General features: G+C 44.0%; 1 protein-coding gene across 25 annotated transcripts in view; it reads left to right on the forward strand.

The window, feature by feature from the left end:
• LOC125611641 overlaps positions 1–17612 on the forward strand; it is a 187070-nt gene extending 169458 nt beyond the window's left edge. For 22 of the 25 annotated variants that reach the window (XR_007341879.1, XR_007341877.1, XR_007341878.1 and 19 more), the window contains one exon: positions 1–17612. This exon is cut by the window's left edge. The gene's annotated coding sequence lies outside the window, so the exon portion shown is untranslated. The other 3 variants (XR_007341855.1, XR_007341864.1, XR_007341865.1) reach the window with 1 other exon arrangement.
• The last annotated feature ends 2722 nt before the right edge of the window (positions 17613–20334 follow it).

Genomic DNA, 20334 nt, shown 5'->3' on the forward strand with positions numbered 1-20334 from the left:
GACCTCTTTCTCCATATCTTCAGGCCCAGTGGCCTGGGCCTGGATCCCAGGGCTGCCACGTTCTGAGCACATTAAAATTAAATATTGCCTTTGTGTCACTGTGAAGCAGGGATAGTAATGGTGCCCTCTTGACAGGGCTGTTGGGGAGTGAAAGGGCTGTCTGTGTGCAGTGGTTTGCTTCTCTGAGGGCGAGTCCTAGATGCTCCATGCCATGTGATGGAATCTCTCACTCTCCCTTCCCTCTTAAGGCAGCTTTGCCCCTGCACGGTGAAGGGGAAATGCCTGGCATGTTCACTGGAGAGCAGGAGAGAGGGAGGGGCCAGGGAAGCCAGAAGGGGCAGGTGGGCTGTGGAACCAGGCTCCGGTCATCGCCTGTGATGGCACCCCTGCATCCTTCCCCTCTGTGTAGACCACAACTCCTGCCTCACCACAAAGAGTGCCCCAGTGGCACAGCCCAGCATCTCCCTGGGATGCCCTGTGTGGCAGCATGGGCAGGGGTCCTCTGGGAGGCAGCCCTCTGTGACCTGAGGTCTGCCAGCTGTGCAGCACTCCCAGGGCAGAGGCACTCCTTGGTCAGCCAGGCCCTCCACTAGTCTTCCTGGCTGGTTTTCCTCCGTGGTGATTTTTCACTGGAGCATCTTGGGCTCAGCTTGCTTTGTTTCAGAGTCTGGGCTCTCAGAGGAGGCTCAGCTGGCCGCCCTTCACATGACTGGAAGAGTCAGTAACGCCGCTTGTGTTCATGCTCCTTGCCCACTTCCGTGGACTTTTCGTTGCTTCTGCGGGGGCTTAGAGCGGGAGAAAAGTGGGTTTATGGGGCAGGCTTAGAGAGCTTATGTCTCCTTTGGAACCCCTTGGAATTTATGTAGTGGCTTTGCCCTGTGTGGTGGCCAGCCCCATTCTCAAATTTGGATGGCCCTAATCTTCCACTGCAACGGCTGTGTGAGGCTGCCACCCAGTGGCCAGCTTCAGGTAGTGCGTTCGTAACTTGCTCCATCCTCTGTGTGAAATATATTAATTTTAAGGGCTTTTAATAGAGATCTCCGTGACTGTATCACTACGTGTGTTGTTCCAGCTGCAGAGCTTAGCATTTCTGTGTTGGCATCTCTCTAGTCACTTCCTTCCCTTAAGCTCTTCCATTCTGCCTCTGGAGTGCTCTTTCTGAAACGTAAATCGGATTATCTTTCTCCTCCTTTAAAACTTTGTCATGGTTTCTCATGTTCCAGGCTCCAGCTCAGCAGTCAGGAGCTCCTGAGCAGGCTCCTCTGCCCCCGAATACACGTGTGCCTCTGCTCTTCTGTCTTTCCCTGTTTTACCTGGCTAGCAGCTACTCATCTGAGAGTTTCTCTCTGGTGCCACTACCTCCAGGAGTCCCTCCGTGTTAGATCTCACTTCCCTCTTACCCAGCCTTGGCTTGCTTCCCTTAGTATGCCTCAGACCCCTTTTTTGGAAGAAAAACAAAGACGTGGAAAACTGCTGCTACTGGAAGGAAGAAGGGGGAGGGAGGAAGGAAATATGAGAGAATTTAACACTGCATTATAACCAGATACTTTTCTTCCTCTTTCACATCAAGAAGTCACTCAAGAGTGGAGACTGTCTTTTATCTCTTTGTCCCCTGTGTGACAGCATTGTGTCTGGCGTTGACTATTATTAATACTAGAAGGAATAAAGAGGGGAATGAAAGCAGGCAAAGATCCTCTTCAGCATGATGAGGCTCAGAGGAGAGCTGCGGTGAGCTCACGGGCCCTGGAGGAAAGGTGCTGCATGTCCATGCACATCCAGAAACTCTCACCTGGGTGAGCAGTGTGTATAGCTCTCCTCTATTCTGCCGCAGTCACTTTCTCCATCTGGCCTTCCGTGCTGTCAGGTTCCCCCTGTTTAAGCTTCACTCACTCCCTTGCCAAAGCTCTTCTGGAAGAAGAGTTCCCAGATTTGCTCCAGGGCCTCCACAGAATGACCCAAACCCATAGACGTTTTGCACCGTCTTTATATGTGTAGTAAATACCATTCATATCTTGGGACTTGGTATTTGCTGCTGAATTTAATTTCTTATTTGACGGGCAGTTTGGCAAAAGTAGATCCTAAAATTTCAATTAAAGTGTCATGTTGAACTGCTTTTATTGTAAGGTGCTGTGCTTGTCACCATGGGAGCCCTTGAGAAGCTTTCTCTGCTTGTGAAGGGCTGATAGCCCCCTTGGGAAGGGGACAGAAATGCAGGAGCAGTTAAAAAGCACAAGACAGCAGAGAGGAACATGTCACAGGGCAGCGTGTGATTAATTGCCAAGTAAATGGCTCGTGGAGGTGGCGCCATTAAACCAGACAGCGCAGTGCAAGTGCCTCCTGGTCCAGAGCGCTCCTGCAGTCCGCCCCTCTCAAGGGCGCCACTCTGCTGCTACCTGGCAGACCCTGATGCCTCAGCCTGTCATGCAAAGCCCTTCATGACAAGGCCCTGGTCCCCCTTCCCAGCCTCAGAGGACCCCTCCCCAAGCTCTGAATCTTAAGCTGCAGAAATGGCAAAGAGAAAGCACTGTGCGGCTTGGCATATGCAGGCCCCGGACACCACTCCTGTCCTCCGTGCTTGCTGTCTGAACTGTTCTTCCTAAAGAACGCGGCCCCAGAGCTGCAGTGTGAAGCCTTCTCTGATGCTGTGGATAGAATGAGCCACCCTCCTGGGAGCCTCACTCTGCCTGTCAGATGAACACTTCTTACTCGGGAAGGTGATGTCTGTCCTCTGTGTGACTGACATCTGCCATGAGGAACATCTCTTTTTCTTCCATAGACCTAGCACTTGGATGATATCAGACATGTGGTACCTGTCCTGTAAATGTTTGTCATGATAGAAAGCACTTAACACATCATAAGGCCAGGGAACATCACTTACTTGAAAACATTAAGGCATTTGACATTTGGGGACTCATGGGTCCAGGGATTTTTCATAGAACAAGTAGGAATTACTAGAACTGGATTGGAAAGGCTTATACTTTTAAAAAATGGATCAAACAATAAAAAGAATTCAATACGGCCCAGCATCGATAACTGCTAGCAGCTTGACCAGTATCTCCCAGACAAACAGAATGGGGAAGGGAAGCCTGGGGCCTGGGCCGTGGAGGTGGGTTGTCTCCATGGGAGCAGAAGGTTTACCTAAAGGAAGGCAAGGCACACGCTGAAGGTGGCCGGGCTTCAGTGGTGAAATGCATTCGGTTGTCTTGTTAGCAGTGAGTGGCGTTTATTGATTTAGAAAACTATGATGATTTACCAAAGTAGTGTTTTAGAAGTATTTTCCAGGGTCCTCTTTTCCCCTTGAGGCAGGAGATGCCCTGTGGCCCTGCCTTCCCTTCCTCCCATGGCGCTGGCAGCCCATTCTTCCCTGTGGTCTTGTGCTCCTGAGGTAAACTGAGAAGCTTGGGTTCCAGGTGCAAATCCCCCTCAGCTCTCATGCCACACCTTCAGGCCAGCTCTCTCCTTCTGTAAACAAAGGCTTTCCTTCTGGCACTGCCCTTGACCTGGCTCTGAGCTGTTCTCTGATCCGCTGGGTCCCTCTGCCCTCGTGACTGTAATGACCCAGAAGGTGGCCACACCCATGTGGCAGGTGGTCCTCCTGAGCTGAGTCACTGCCCTGGGAACAGTGCCCTGGTGAGGCTGTCCCAGGCAAACTGGGACTGGGCAGAAGAGAGGGGACCTCTCCATTCAGCCTCTGGGTCTCTGAGGGCACTTTCAGCATGACAGAGCAAAAGAAGCATGGATTTTGGCAAAGCACAGAGAGTTTTCCCACAGCTAGAGTTATGGCTCATGGTTATCATTCCATGGCAATACACCAAAATCACCCATCTTTTAAAAATGGGAACAGGGATTTTAAAATGAGTTTTATGGTTGAATTTGTGAATTAGAAGAGTTTAAGGAGTAACATGACAGGGAGAGATAGATATCCAAGTCATGGATACTCTAGGTCTGGGTTAATCTTTAAATCTTATTCACAGGCACTCTGATGCATGTTTGTGTGTGTATGTGTGATGGTTTTTGTTCATTCCCAGAGAAGAGAAAAATGTAGTGTTACTTTTGAGTAACAAAAGGAGATGGTGTTGTTTTTTAAAATTCATCTAGCTTATTCACCACACCAGTGAGTAGAGATGACCTCAGTCTAAAATAGCAAGCTGACGGCAACATTTCTTTTTGCCTGGGAAAATGAGCCTTTATCAAGCTGCAAAAAAAAAAAAAAAAAATGTGTGGGGCTGACCACCCGGTCACTTTCAGCTGATTGGGGTTTTCCAGAAAACCAAACAGGCAGCTTTCTGCACTTCCACAGCTCAACAGTAACTCTTAGGAAAGACTACCAGCTTACTCATTTCTAATAAAGCCTTTAAGAAAAAGTCTGGTGACAATTAGTCAGTTGCCCGAATACAAATGTTAAATGTGATTAAATACATCGTCACCACTGGGAGCTTTCAAAAATGGGAGAAGGTTGTACCTCGTTTCTTGCTTTTCGAGTATGAGGCTTTTTAACCTAAAAAAGCAAGCTGAAGTTTTTGACTCCACACATCATAAACCCAGTTCATTCTGCATAGAGGAAGTATCCCTAAGGGGGGGGGGTGGACCCTGTCACTTTCAGGAGCAACTTTTCTCAAGGCCTAGGGGTAAATGTATACTCAGGGGCCAGCCCCACCAGCCACTCTCAGTTGCCAACTATGCTGTAAATTGTGACCCAGGAATTGAGGTTTACTCCTTTATTTCTGTTTACTTTGAGTACTGTTACATATAAAAAGAATAGCCTAAAGGTTCCTGGTTTTTCTAAAATTCTAGAATCTAGAACCACAACCTGATTCTTACAACAGTTATGATTTCGGATCTATAAAAACTAAATCAAAACACATTTGAAATTTAGAGGTCATTTGATTCTAGAATCCATTCCAGTTGAAAGATCTCTTGACTCACTGGATTGGGGAGTATGGTTTTGGGGAAAAAGACATTAAAATGAGAGAAGTTTTATTATTTACTTTGTAGCCAGTGAGGACAGGTGAACCTACCTGCTTTTGGACAGAGGTGGCAAAAAAGCCCATCTTGGTGACCATGCACAAAGACTAATGAGCATTTGGTGTTGAATGAAATACCCTGGGTCTTTGAGAAAGCTGTGGTAAGAGGCCTGAAGGGACAGTATTGCCCACTGAAGCCTTGCAGGTCCTGGGGATGCACTCAGGCACTGATGAGTTAAAAGGCAGAGACGTCCAGTAAGCAAGTTCCCGCTGGGCACGGGTTTGTTTATCCTGCCTTTCTGAAGTTGGAGCCAACATTCTTAATGGTTTTGAATGATTCAGAATGTTCCTTTTTTTGGCAGAGCTGCCTTCCACACATGGGCTTATGACTAAAACTCCTTAGATGAGGTCCAAAGCCAGAAACCAGCCTTGCCCTTAATGTCATATTTTAGTATCATCTTATTTTAGAGCAGAAGGAGAACTATCAGGTCCAGCTTGCTCATTTCAAACCTGACAGGACGGCACCAGGGTGGCCTGGGCCTGCCAGAGGTCACAGAGCTGGAAAGAGAGGCTGGCCAAGCCAGGCCTGTGGGTCCAGAGCCCAGGACTCCTCCTCCTCCATCTCACAGCTCCCAGTCCAAACCTCAGGCAGAGGAAGTTCCAGAATGTCCTTGGCCTCCCAACTGGAAGAGGCAGCTAGCTTCTTGAGGAATGTTTAGAAAATTACTGAGGCCATAAAAGAGAATGTCGATTTTACACAATAAAATAAATCAGTGATGTGCCATAGGCAGCTTTTTCAAAACCTCCTTCATGAGTGTGTTATGAACTTGTTAGCTTCTAGATAGAAATGTCCTTATTGTTTCTATCTAGATGCCAAAATAAGTGGCTTGATGTACCTTTTGTTTTTAAACTGGATGAGAATTGACTTATGCCACACTAGTTCTTAGTAAAACAAACTTTATATCCTTAACCACAGGAGAAAGAATTGAGCAATGTTCTAAGAACATCTTGTACGCTTTGGGACGCTGAGTAAATATAACATTTAGAAGATGCTCTAGATGCTTGAAAATGCCTCTTGGGAATAGAGCAAATGGGAAACCGTGGAAAGACCTAGAGAGAGGAGCTGGAGCAACTAGAAGAGGAGGGCTTGGAAGGGTACCCGACTGGCTCCTTCTTACTCATCTGAGGACTCTGGGGAGTCCTGACCTCCACAGGGCAGGGTGATTTCCTCATGAACCAGGAAGAGGCCAGTGCCACTGCTGTACAGCAGGCCCTTATCCTCCTTGTAGCATCCCCCGACTAATCTACCACCCCCACAGACTGTTGTACTTGCCACCACGGGACACACTCTGGCACTTCTTATACAGTGAGAAGTCGCAGACAGTACGTGGAAGACTTCTTCCCACAGCCCATCACAAGGTCAGGAACAGACACATCATGTAGGTATTTTCTAGCAGCCCAGTGCAGCTGTGGACTCTTAGGGGATAATCAGTGAACTACCTCCTGGTGGATTGTGAGAAATCTCTCTGATCATGTTGAGAAGTAGCTTGTAGCTCCACAGTGGCTGTAGACCAATCTGTCCATAAAAGATGTGGCCCATTTCATTCCTCCCGTGTATGTGGCTCACAGAAGCTCGGGGCCCCTGTGTCTGCACCTCTTGTACCTGTGTTTTCATTTGACACCTGTTCCTCTGCCTGCTTACATGTTTCCTCACACTGGACTCACCTCTGCGGTTTGGTCTCATATCTCTGAGGCTCGCACGGCTCCTCAGTGTGTTATGAATGCAGTGAATGAGTGGTGACCAAGTGGGCAGACGGAGGTGTTCGGGGTGTTCTAATCCCAGTTTCAGACCGTATCTCCTTCCCCCCGACTCTTGACTCCTTCCTTTGACATCCCTTAGCCTGCCCTTTCCCCACGCCCACCCACAGTCTCTCTGTACTGAGGCCCAGTATCATTTTAGTCTTTCACACCAGGTTTAGCCTACTGACTGTATGAACCTTCTGGAAACTTTATCCAAAATGCTTGATGCACCACCCTGCACAGGGGACAGGGATGGAGGGAGGGCAGGGGGGCGGAGGTAACACACATTGAAAACTTACTACTTACTGTGTGCTTTTTTTCAGTTGTTTTCACAGCCACTCTGGAGAGTAAACGTATGTTCTTTCTGCTCTGTTCTGGAAAACTAAAGCACTAAAAGGGTCACGTGGCTTCCCCCAAAGCTGTGTAACAAGTCACAGAGGAGAAATTTATATCTGGTTCTTTGTGATCCCAAAGCTTATGCTGCTTGTCTTTCTAATTCCTATTTAAAGGTGCTGTTAATTGGGAGATCATTTAATAGCACTTGACATTAAAAGGGCAGCATGTGAGTGCATTCCCTAGGTAAGCTGGGCATGTGCGGAAGAGTGAAAGTGAGGAAAAGATTCTTATGTTGCTAGATTTAATTCCAAGTGGAGATTGGTGAAGGTAAGCATCCAAGTAAACATTCCAAAATTCAACTCTTACATGCCCAAGAGGTGTCCCTTAGAAGGCCCTGTGACAGAGGGCCGTCGCCTGAGCGTGTATATTGACCCCTGGCTCCTTGCCAGAGGAAGCAGAAATGCCATTAGAGAGGGATACTGCTGTCCCTGCCTTCCCTGGTAGCAGGTTGGGTACATGCTGCTGTTGAAGGTGCAGTCTTCAGCCTCTGGGGGCGGTAGGCGGCCAGTGGGGGGCTAGCATTCATTTGTCAAGTCACATCCTCCAGATTGAGGAACCTTGTCACTCACGTTTTCTCTCCACCAAACCTATGCCTTCTTTTCTGCACTGTAAATGATACACTAGCGCCTAGCGGTCACTGCACTCCCACATTCTCTGGGGCATTGGCAGAAGGGATGGAGGCATGCTCCGTAGTTAGGTTTTATTATAGGCTTCTTGAAGAACAGGTTCGTCCAGTACCTACCTTCCAGTAGCTTAAATGAAACGAGCCACTTTTCCAAAGACTCTTAACCTCCCAGATGGCAGCAGACTGGCGTTCTTAAGTCTGAAAGAGCCTAGCTTCCCTCACTGCTGGACCATCTTCTCATTTGATCACCAGTTTTGGAAACATGCTGTTCTCTGACGGAGTTGCATATTCCAAGGTCCCATGGGATTTAATTGCTGCATGTGCTTTGCCTTTCACGTTGACCCTGGTGCATCTTCCCTTCCTGTCTGTACTTCTGGATTTGATTTTTTTTTTTTAGAAATATTTTTCAGTTAGAAGATAGTATCGAATATAATTGTGGCTTTTTCTGACCATTTCTTATACTGGTCAAAATCCTCATGAGTTTTAATTTCAACTCTCAAAAATCCTCCCTACAAACCACATTGCTGTTTGGGTAACATCTCGAAGGGCTTGAGCCTCACAGTCACAAGAGCATGTGGCTTACAGGTGGCATCAGTGAATCACAGTTGATCTTCTTCACCGTGGGGCTCCAACCCACACATCTAGAACTTGTCATCCCCCTTTGCAGATGGTGGGGCATGCTCTGTGACCTTAGCTGTGTTCTGGCTCTGCAGTGACGTTGTAATCATTAACTTAGGAACCTGCAGTGGGTGGTAACTTGATTAGATGCCGAGTCACTCATTCTCTTGTTCAGTAAAATGCAAGTTTTTGAGATTTAAGCCCCTTTTCAGGTGCCCTCTTTGGAGCTAACATGAAAGCATCCCAAGCTGACGTGAGGTAGCTCACGTCACCAGGACAACTGAAGTATGAACTGGAATAGTTGCAGATAAATGAAGACCTTTGTGGGCGTTGGCTTTCTGTCGTGTGACATGGTGAAAGATGTGTTCCAGCCTCAAAGTTAGACCATGTAGGGCAGAGTGTAATGTCATTTCAATTCCAGATTGCCTGGTGCCTGGTGCTGAAGCAAACAAGGAAGATGGAATCTGCACATGAACCTCCTATAGTCTGTGCTGTTGCAACTCGAGGCTGCAGAGTCAGTTTTTAAAGTAGAAACCACCTCTCCTCTGTGCATTTCCGCTATGATTGGATCTATAGGTTTATAGGGCTTTATTTCATAAGGCAACTTGCTGAGTGAACCTTGCTGATCTGCAAAACACACACCTCGTGTTGGCAGGTTGTTTCCTTAGCAACGGCCACACCTCCTGTTGTCTGCAGCACAGAGTGAACAAGGCGTGTAGGCGTACGTTGCTCATTGTGCAGGAACTTTCACAACTTTTGTGTCTTAAGCAGGAAGTAGAAGATCCCTTATATCTCTTATTTTTAAAAATATATTGGTCACTGACTGTGGTGGGGTAGCATGGTGAAAAGAAAACCTGAAAAGAGTTGACTTCTACTGGATTCATGCTGTCATTTAAATTTTCAGGTGCTACTCTTCTGAACAGATGCCTCTAGAGGATTTCCCCACCTAGAAAACATCTCCCAGCAGATGGCCTTTATATCGCTGCGTAAGTAAAACCTTGTGCTTGCAGGTCACCCCAAAGAAGTTTTGTTGTATTCTGTTGCTGGATGATTCTCCAGTGAATTTTTGAAAAATTATCATCAGTGTTTGATTTCTATTCTTCTTCAACCCCCAACTCCCAATTCACTCTCAGGAAAATATATATATGTATGTATGTAACATGAACTTCTTAAAAGTAATGGTACAGGTTCCACATGCAGGTCTTAGGATGGGAGGAAATGAAGGCCGAAAATATCAAAGGTCCTCATTTCAGTAAATGCAGATGGTGCCCCTCAGAGACCCAAGCCAGTTTTAGTGTTGGTCAGGCACCTCGCGACAGTCAGCTTCCTTGGAAGTGTCCATGTATGGCAAAGAGAGCCTTCCATTTACAAGCAGTGCGGATATCTTAGCCACCTCTTCCTTTATCTGGTGCTTTACTTTTGTTACAGCTGTTGTTCTCTGCTATCACTTTTCTCGTTTACCTGATTTAGTCCTCACAGCAGCTTTATGGGGTGGATACTGTCATTATCTTCATTTCACAGATGAGGAGACCAGGCACAGAGAGTTAATGTAATTTACCCGAGGTGGTGTGGGCAACTGGTGGCAGAGCCTGGCACCCTGACTCCATTTTACCCTCTTACCACACTGCCTCATAGAAATGGGAAAGGGGGCTGGGGGATAAACTGCCAGCCTGGATTCTAGAGAAGGTATCTTAGCACTGTGTCATACTCACATGTGATCTGTGGGACCAGTCCGGATGCTCTGTTGACTTGAGCTTCTTTGAGATTAGTGGGCAAACAGGATTTAGAGGAGTGGGACTTGGCTTAGGTCATACTGCAAGTCAGAGAGTGACTGAGGGTCCAGGGCTTTTACCATGCAATGTGAGATAAAACTCGTTAGTTTCCATGTCCTTTCTTCCTTGGTGGCTCCTTTGGTACTGCTTCTGCTTTCAGGTCCAATTCTAGTTTTAATGATTTGCTCATTTGTTTGTGGGTGAAAACCCAAATCTTGGAGCTGGAGGGTATTCCCTGTGGCCACGTGAGGATGAGCCATTACAGAACCTAAGACACCAGGCAGCAAAGAATGATGGCTAGAAGCCTAGGCTCAGGATCAGGCCAACTGAGGTTAGATCCCCAGTCATGTAATTCCCAAGCTCTGGGACCAAGAGCAAGTCATGTGATTTCCTCACTCCCTGGTCCCTCATCTGAACACATCAGCCCCATTAGGTGTTGTATCAAGAAAATGCAGATAAAGCGCACACAGCACAGCGTCTAGTCAGAGTAAGCCTTCCAGAGACCAAAGCTGTGATGATCTGGCCCAGTGCCCTTCCCATCCACTTCTTCACCTGGCCCTCACCCTGAGAGGATACTCCAGAGTTCAACCTGTCCAGTAAAACACCAAGTGCTCATGTGATACTTTAAAATGTCACTGGCTGTTTCCATGTACTACATTGCATTTGACCCTAACAGTCACTGTAGTGCAGGACTTTCTCTCTCTGTTCTCTGGATCAGGACACTGAGGATCAGAGAAATGAAATGATTTGCCCAAGATCACTTAGTTAGTACACGGCATAGCTAGAATCCCATAGGACCTGCTCATCTCCTCCTTGCAAAAAAGTATTCGCTGAAGGCATGCAGGTAATCAGAGCATGACTTAAAAATGTGTGAGCCCTCACCATAGCAATGACAGTTGCATCCATAGTCTGGACAGAATACTCAAGTTAGTGTCCCAATGTCCATAACATTTGGAAGCTGTGTTCTTAAAGAGGTGACAGAGCTAGCTGTAGTCCTCCTTGTGAAATCCCCAAGCCCTGAGGGAAGTTGTCTTAATCCAGTTTGCTCACGCAAGAACAGACTGGCCTCTCACGTCAGGGGAAACGATGCACATCCAGTGTTCTGCCTTGCCACACAGGAGTGTCTGCTGGGGTTATTGACTCATGTCCCAGGTTCTAGCTTCCCTATCAGATTTGGAAGAAAAAGTACCAAGAAGGGCAACTTGCAGAAAAACAGCATGAAGGTGGCAGTGCCAACTGGATTTTGAAATGGAGACACCGTGGCTGAGAAAAGGAATCTGTTCTTGGAAAATGATGATTTTAATGCAGGACATGAAGTGTGTGTTCTGCATGTGAGAAAGAGTTAATGTTTTCCCTTTCAAATATTTTAGTACCTTAAAATTGTTGGCTGGTTAAAAATACAAACATCCTGGATAACAGAAAGTCAACCCTACCGCATGCTGGCCTGAAAACAGAAGAATGCAGTTGGTTGTTAGAAAGTAGAGAATAAAGAGAAAAGGAAACATGCTAATGTTCCCTGAGTCATGGCGTTCCCTCATGGTAGGGTTGTCCTGGCGGTTGAATGCGCTGAAAGACCCAGCCAGTAAAGCCGTATGGTGGCTTGCCTTCACTCTGTTCCCCTGTGCATGTCCTGGAGAGAGAATGGACGAGTGCCTCTTAATCTATCCACTGGTTTTTCCATCTCTCTGTTAGTGAACCGCAAAGGTTTTCTTTGTTAACTGGGCAGCCAGTCTCCTCACACACACCTCTTTTATTTACAAAGCTGGCTCTTGCTTTGAAAACAGGGGCCCAAACTCAAGATCTCTGTCTCAGTGCATTTTTTTTTTTAAGTAACTTTACATCCACTTAGCTCAGTACTTCTTGTTCTTTCCAAAGACTTGAAAAATGTGGGGAAACATATGGAATGACCAATCTTTGCTCTTCTGCTTTGCTGAAAATGTATCGTCAACTGGGCTAATATGAAGAGACATAGATACAAAAGAATGTATCTGCCTTTGTTGTTCTGCTAAATTTAGAGAAGCATAATTAAAGAGAGCTTAGAAAACAGTTGCCTCTGTGAAGGGCACAGATATATAGGGTGGTATATTTAGGTGCATGTCTGTACATATGTGTGTGAGGTGTATTTGGTGTATACGGTATATTTGTTCTTATGAGACATAAGTACAGGGAAGAAATCCGTTCTTCAGAAAAAATGTTCCCCATAACTAAAGTGCCAGTCATTGACAAAATCTTCTAAAGGGTGGTAGACAAAAGCTATGACTAGTAATTTGTGTTTGGATTTTGGATTTTTTTAATTAGAATAATCTGCTTCTTGTGTACTTCAGTCACTGATGCTGTGAATTACAGTTGCATGTTCAGAAGGATGAAGTGGACCCCTGAATGAATCACAAAATTAGTGAAATGGTTATTTGAGAACTCCAGTGATTCTTCCGTCCTGGCATTTTTTTAGGTTTAAATGCTTAAATTTACAATCCAATTGAAAGACTCCACAGCCCATTACTTTACAAAGTGTTTACGATTCTTCTTCGAAGCCTGTGAACTCTTGGATCTTTGATGAAGTGAGCATGACCCATCCCTTGTAGCCCCTGGTGTTCTCATCCCTTCACAGAGATGAAGAAACCAGCCTCGCAGCAGGAGATGTGTGCTGTGGATGCTGTTCTGTGATAAAGGTTGAGTTTGTTTTGGGATCACCTTAGGAAGAGAGACCTGGCCAGGCCTCGAGGAGTCGGACAGCCTGCACCTCCAGGCTGGTCAGCGTCTGAACCCACTTGAAATCATCAACCACAGGCAATTGTAATAGGAAGATTGCTCAATGCTGCTGGTGACATTGTAAAATGAGGATGATGTAGGAAGAAGTTAAAAAGAGAGACCAAAGTTCAGTAAGTGTACTGAAGCCAAGAGAAGATGGTGAGTGAATGATCATCAATTTGCTTTCAAAGAGTTCTGCAAAAAATCATCTATTAGTGATTACATATAGTTTGCATAGCTAAAACAAAACATGGTAAGAATGAATACTTGGGGGCTGGGGTTGTGGCTCAGAGGTAGAGCGCTCGCCTAGCATGCATGCATGAGGCATTTGGGTTCTATCCTCAGCACCACATAAATATAAAATAAAGATACTGTGTCCACCTATAACTAAAAAACAAATATTTAGAAAAAAAATGAATACTTGTTGAATTTTGATGGCATGAATTTAAGAATTCGTTTTATTGTCAAAGTTAAGGGAAAATTTCAAATACAAGTTAACAGTGTTTTAAAAAAGAACATGCATCCCTTTAGTTAGGCAGTCTAAAAACATTAATCTTCTTGGATCCCTAGAACACTAAAGGGAATGATAGTGAGCTGCTTATTAAGATAATATCAAGAACTGTGACAAATAACAATTTGTCAAGGAGAACTAAGACCCAAAGCTCTACTTCTGGAGTGCAAGGGAGGGGACTCTAAAGCTAACAAAACTTCCTTTCAGAGAAAGCACTGGGATCTCCCTAGCATCAGTGCATGACTTTGCCTCTGGTCTGGTCCATGTCCTCCTCTGACCCCCAAGTTACAGTAATCCTTTAAATCAAAATTATCTTGAAAAAGTACTGGGTATAGAAAAATGTTTTCTTCAGCTTCTATCAGAAAAGAGCACTTGCTGACTTGGGGCCATTTGTATGTCACTTATAAGGTTCTTAAGCACCACCTTCCAGTTTTCTTTTACCTGCCTGGGTACTTGGAACACAAGATGAACTTTAGGTCTCCTTCTATGACTTCTTTACTCAAGTAAAGGATCTTCCTTGAGTTTCCACCCGGAAGTAATATGGTTGACTCATGCCATTGCCTCTAAATGATCAGACAGCCTTTGGGCCACTCAAGGATAGAGTCAAGGCATGCCCATCTCTACCTCTGACACCAGATTTGGTGATGTTAGTATATAAATGTTTGAAATTTGCAAAAAATTTATTTAGGCTGCTAAGTAAATAACTCAAAACCAAGTTTCCACTTTTTCCTTTGTAGGTTGTCTTTTGTTTATTACAAGAGCATTCTGAAAGAAAAGAAAAGATCATAAAGCTTCTTCAGGAAGCTGGTTTCATATGGTGGTTTAGATTTAAATAGTGATTGTCTAGCACCATTTGAAATCAGTGTTCTTGGAGGAGACCAACTGCATTGCCAACAGCAAAAGAAATGAATGGGACAGCATTGAAGTTTTTTATCTTTAATTTTAAGTTTGAATTTATATTTTGAAATGAAAATGCAAAATAACCAATTTTTACAAAATTTCACACAAGAATACGCATTAAGATAACACTACATGCTACACGCACTTAGAAAAGGTTAATCAATCTAGTCAAAACAATTGGCTGTCACTTTAAAGGTGAGCTCCTTTCTTTTGAGCAAAAAGAAAACTCATGTGAAATGAGCTCACTGAGAGCCCGTGAGACCTGCCTCTACTGTCAGTAATGGCTCAGTATCTCCATGAGCCAGGAAACAGATATTCTAGGCTCCTTACTGGAACAGTTTTTCTGTGTGCACAGGAGGACTCTAACTGGATTCTTCTGAAGTCCTGAGTGCAGGGTTCTTTTATTTCAGCTAAATTTATAAAATGTTACCATTATTTTCCCTTGATTGTAAACTGCAACAGAAAATAACACGCTTTCAAATTTTATTACAAGTAGTACCATGCTTTTTATCATGACTCTCACCACCTTTGGAAAATCTCCACTTCAGAAGTTTCTGATTTGGTTCAAGTTCTTAACGTGGCAACTCATGCCTGGGAGCATTCAGCACACACACCTGTACACGTATGAAATAAGCAGCTGGAAGTGCTTTTCTGAAGCTGAGTCTACGGCTCTGCCCACACAGAATAGGCTGTGCCGTATCGCAGGCTCAAACCTTCTTCTCTTGGATTAGAGTGCCCAGCTGACCATTTACTCTTCTTTCCTTTTGTGTCACTGTTTATTGTTCAGATAGTACTTTAGTATGTTCCTGTAGCGTTTCCTGCACTGAAGTACTTGGTGACCCGTTCCTTGCCTCTGCCAGCAGTGGTGTCAGACATAGCATGTTAATTATGTGGGGTGTTTCATAACTAGAATTCTTTAATATAGACTACATTGTTCCTGGGCTAAAGGGCCAAACATTATGGAGCTGTTAAGGATCGGTCCTTTCTGACCCTCGCAACCTCTTGTGACCCCTTAGAGGATGACTGATTTCTTTTGGTGTTCAGAGTCAATATAATTTTCTAGCACCATCTGAAATCGGTTATAATGATTGGGGAAGAGCACCATGCAGCTGCCTGACAAAAGAAAATATACCGGTGGTCTTTGGGCCATGAATTAAGAGCTAAGAAAACTGAAATACAAAGCAAAATGCTAAGGTGACTTTTTTTCTATTTTTAAGTTAAATGTCATTGCCCTGAATTACATGTGTTAAGATATTAACAGATGGCTATTTGCATATTGTTGATGGTTATATTTTAGAGAAATGGATATTTTTGTTGTTGTGATAGATATCCAAGGAAAAAAACCAAAGGCAAAATCAGTGATTGCCTGAGATGATTTGAAAGGAGCACTGAAGAGGTTCTGTTTAACTTGAGAGGCTCACATCAACTCACCTGGGAGCTGGATCATCTCCTGCCTCGCCACAGAACCTGTTCTGTGGTTAGCCACCAGACTCAAATGGTATAGATAACTGGGTTTCAATGTCTAGGAAGAACCAAGTTAATAAGGTTTCAGTTCAGTTGAGGAAGCAGGAACTTCTACTTGAACTGTTGTCCTAAACACCCCTTCTTACTAGAGGTGAAGTTGTTAGACTGGAAATAATGCCAACTTCTGAAGAAATGGCAGAAGAATGAGCCATCCAGCCGCTCTGCCTCTGGGGTGGTTTCTGCCACAGGTGCTTATGTACTGATAGGTCCACCTGCTGCCACCTGCTGTCCCCACATGGCATTCTGGAGAACTGAAGGGCACCTGAGGGAATTCTGGCCTTGTCCATTTCTCTCTGGCCTGGTGAAGCCGCGTGACCTGACCATCCAGAAATGTTCACCACAGCTTTCTTGCCCTTCTCATACCCACTCCCTACCTTTTGACCCTTCAAGATGGACATTCCAGCCACCTTACAGATCAAATGGGGATCGGTATCATTTCACTAGTTCCTTTTCTGTCCTGCGGTTATTTCCCCAGAACTGTTTGCTTTTTCCCTACCCTCTGTTTTCCCTGAGTTATCTTAGCTGCTCCCCTGGTCAAATACATTGTCCGTGTGCTGATTTCCCTCATACTGGAGCTCTAGCCTCAGATATGTTCTACAACTTTTGATTTCCATATTTTCAGAGTCTCCTAAATGTTTTATCCTGCTTTTCTAAACCTATATTAGTGTAATATTCCAAAGTCAGACCCATGACCTTCTGTCCAATGCTGAGTGTCCTGCTGTGCCCATGGCTAAAGCAGGACACCTTAGGGTAGTGTGCCTTTCCCCCTTCTTCCTCTTCATCCACATCCATGCTCAGCAAGTCTTACCCTTGTTCCCTCAGACTACTCTTCCAAATCCATCCTCTCTCTGCATCCTCCTTAGCCTCCAATGGCTTCCTGGACCCATCCCTCACCTTTAGTCCAGCTTTGAAATTCTGCCAGCTATCTTGGTAAAAGTACATGTGTGACCTTGTTTTTCTACCAGACCTTTCAGTGAACTCCGTCTTGACCAGATACAGGATGCTGCAGACTCCCACCCTGCCTGCATGAACACCCTCATCTGGCCACACCCCTCTGTTTCCGGAGCTCATCCAGTGGCTCACTGCTGGGAACATTCCAGGTCCCACCAAGCCTGTGTGTACACTGCTTGCTTTGCCCACATGTGCCCTTGCCAGTCCTCCTTGGCCTAGGAACACAAGTTCACCCTTTAACCCCTGGCTCAAATGTGTGCTCACCTGGGAAGGCTTCACTCCTGGAGAGCAGCAGGTAGCTTTCTTCTCCTTGCTCTTGAGAGCCTGATTCAGTGCATGTTGGACTCTGATTACTTGTCACTTTTTCCAGGCTCTCTATTAGGCTGTAAGCTCTGGGACTTTGAGAAGAAGGCATATACTCTGTACCAGAGTTTCATAACAAACTTATGTACTATACTACTTAATAGTTGTAAACACTTTGTAGTATTAAACTCTGTATAAAATACTTACTCCCTAATTTTTAAGCATTTAACTGAAGTATTTTGTAGCATTTCCAAGTGATACTTAAAGAACAATCCATGTACAAATAAAATTCTCAGGAAAGCATGAGTGGTATTGCTTAAAAGAGAAGGGGTTTCCTACTTTCTACATATAATATACTCTTTGATAAAGCTTCAAATCATCTGTATAACTGAGAAAATCAAGTAAGTAGCTATCCCGTGATAGATCCTAAAAAACCTAATGCAAGACAGGATTTTAAACCTTTTGGTGACCTAACAAAACACCAAAACACACACACACACACCAAAAAAAAAAAAATCAAATTTGAACTCTGAACATACACACACACACACACACACGACTCCAGATCCTGATGGTGGAGGTTTGCTTCTTGTTCTACAAGCTCTTCTTTGTAGCCAGCTCTCCTGATTGCCCATAACTGAATATTTAAAAAGACTGTAGCAGATTTTTCAGGAGGGATTGCCTCAGAGCAGAGAAATGAAATTTAATTGGAAAAATGGAAGCAAAATACAATGTAAGTTAATTCACAAGATATTAGTACCCAGAACCCTGAATCCAAGTTTTATGCTCTTTGGTTTTGAAATGAAATTATCAAATGACCAAAAAATGAGCTGTTAGGTTTACTGAAGAACTGCATACATAAATAACTGCTAATACTATGCTAAATTTTGAGGTTAGTTCATAATCCATTTCTTTTGTATCTAAAATAGAACCTTGACTGTTCAAACAGACCCTGAATTAATATGGAAATTATAAATTATTAGACTTGCATTTTATTTATCATCTTGTGCTTACCTAAAGCAGAAGAATGTATAGAGACCTCTGAATAACTTTCATTTAAAAGAAACTAAAATAGAATCTATACACTTTATGTAGAGACTGCATTACACAGTGGCATTCACGTTTTTATTATTGAGTAAAATTCAGATAACATGAAGTTTACCATTTTAAAGTATACAGTTCACTGGCTTTTGGGCCATTCACAATGCTGTTGCAACCAGAACATTTTCATCACCCCAGAAAGAAACCCTGGACCCATTACATAGACACTCCTCATTCCCTCCTTCCTAACTCCTGGGAAAATCTGCTTTCTAAAGAGTTTTGTATTCTGGACATTTCGTGTAAACAGGGCGGCCTTTGTGTCTGGCTTCCTTCACTCAGCATGACTTTTTTTTGAGGTTCATCTGCATTATGGCTTGTATTAGCACTTCATTTCTTTTTAGAGCCAAATAATACTCAATTGTATGGCCCAACCACATTTTGGGTTACGCACTCATCAGTTTGATTGGCATTTTAGTTGTCCTGTTCTTTAAGTTGAAACTTTTATTTCTGCCATGTTAGATGGCCCTGAGCCTTACAGGATCCAGCAGCTCTCTTCTGCCCTACCCCTGTGTTCCCACCACTTTACGTGTAGGCTCACTTCACTCTTTCTTCTGAATACCTCCACTTTAAAATGCCTGTTTTGCTGTTCCTTCATCTATACTATTTTTTTTTTAACTGTAGGAGGTGAGAATTTAGCTCTCACCACCTCTATAAACATAACTACTCCATTTACCTTCACAATTTAGTTATAGCCCAGTTTGGGGTTAAATCAAGAATTACCATTGATAATTTTTTAGATGCAGTTTAAAATTCTGCAATGAACACAGTTTTTAAGTTTGATTTCCTATGTATTTAATAATATTTTTCTAGTTCTGATTGCAAGAACTGTGACATCCCTTCTAGCGTGTTCTAGCCCAGCATGTGGTCCCTGGGCTGCAGGAGTCTGGATTGGTGGTCTGTCTGCCTGGATCCAGCCACCTGCCCAGGACTTACCTTCACTACCATCCTAAAAATTCCCTTTCTCACTCTCCTGGGTAGGACCCACGCCTGGACTCTGGGCTCCTTCTTGCTTTCACTCTCACTCCCCCACCACCACTGCAGGTGGTGCCCACAGTGAGCACCTCCACACATGTTCTGTGGTGGTTTCCAAAAAAAGAGTGTCGGGGAGGTATTTCCTTTAGGTTTTTCATTTTACTCATATTAAAACAATTTTACTTACGGAATTCCTAATTGGGAAAAAATTCCCCTTTGTTTTTTATCTCCCAATGTTGTTGAGAAGTCTAATGCAATGCTAACCTCTGGCCATTTTTCTCTAGACCTTTTTAGGAGATTCTGTTTATCCTCTGGGTTCTTTAATTTTCATTTGTTATGTACCATGATAGAATTCTTTTCATTTCTTTGGCCAGACATTTAAGGTCTTTAACATTCTGGAAATTTATGTCTTTCAACTCTACATAATATTTCTGTTATTTCTTAGATCATATTTCCTTTTTGTTTCCTTGTTTTTGTTATTCTTTCCTTATAGAACTATTATTTTTCATAAGTTGGACCTCCTACTTAATCCTGTAATCCATAACTAGCCCCTACTCCCCTCCCCACCCTTCCTTGCAGTTTTATTTTTTTTAACCTTGTTGTGCTTTTTTTTACCTTTTTCTACTTTTACTTAAAAACTTCATATTTATTTTCACTGATAAGTTTTTAATATGTTAGAGGGTTTTTTAGCATTTTTTGCTGTTTCAAGGATTTACAATTTCTTTTTGAGTTTTTTTTTTTTTTTCTTTTTAAAGTTTTCTGCTCCCTGCATGTTTCTGATTCCTCCAGGCTCCGAGTTTCCGTTTTTACCTTGTCTTCCATGTTGCAGGTTTGCTCAAATGTCTGGTGGTCTTTGGCTCTCCATTCATATTAAAGGTAGGGCTTAAGTGTTGGAAGGTGTCTATAAATTGCCAGGACTTAACAGCTGGTGAGCCCAGTCATGGCGGTGTGATTGGCAAAATAGTGGCCCTTTCTCACACATAGAAGATGTCAATGTCGCAATCACCAGAAGCCATGACTTAATGTGGGCTTTGCAGCTGTGATTAAGGTTAAGCACCTCTAGAAGGGGAGATTATCCCAGTGGGCCCACTCTAATCACATAGGTCCTTAAAAGCAGAGAACCTTTCTTGACTGTGGTCAGAGGGAAGA

The sequence above is a fragment of the Marmota marmota genome, unplaced genomic scaffold (assembly GCF_001458135.2).
Source record: "Marmota marmota marmota unplaced genomic scaffold, marMar, whole genome shotgun sequence".
In the NCBI taxonomy this organism is placed as follows: Eukaryota; Metazoa; Chordata; class Mammalia; order Rodentia; family Sciuridae; genus Marmota; species Marmota marmota.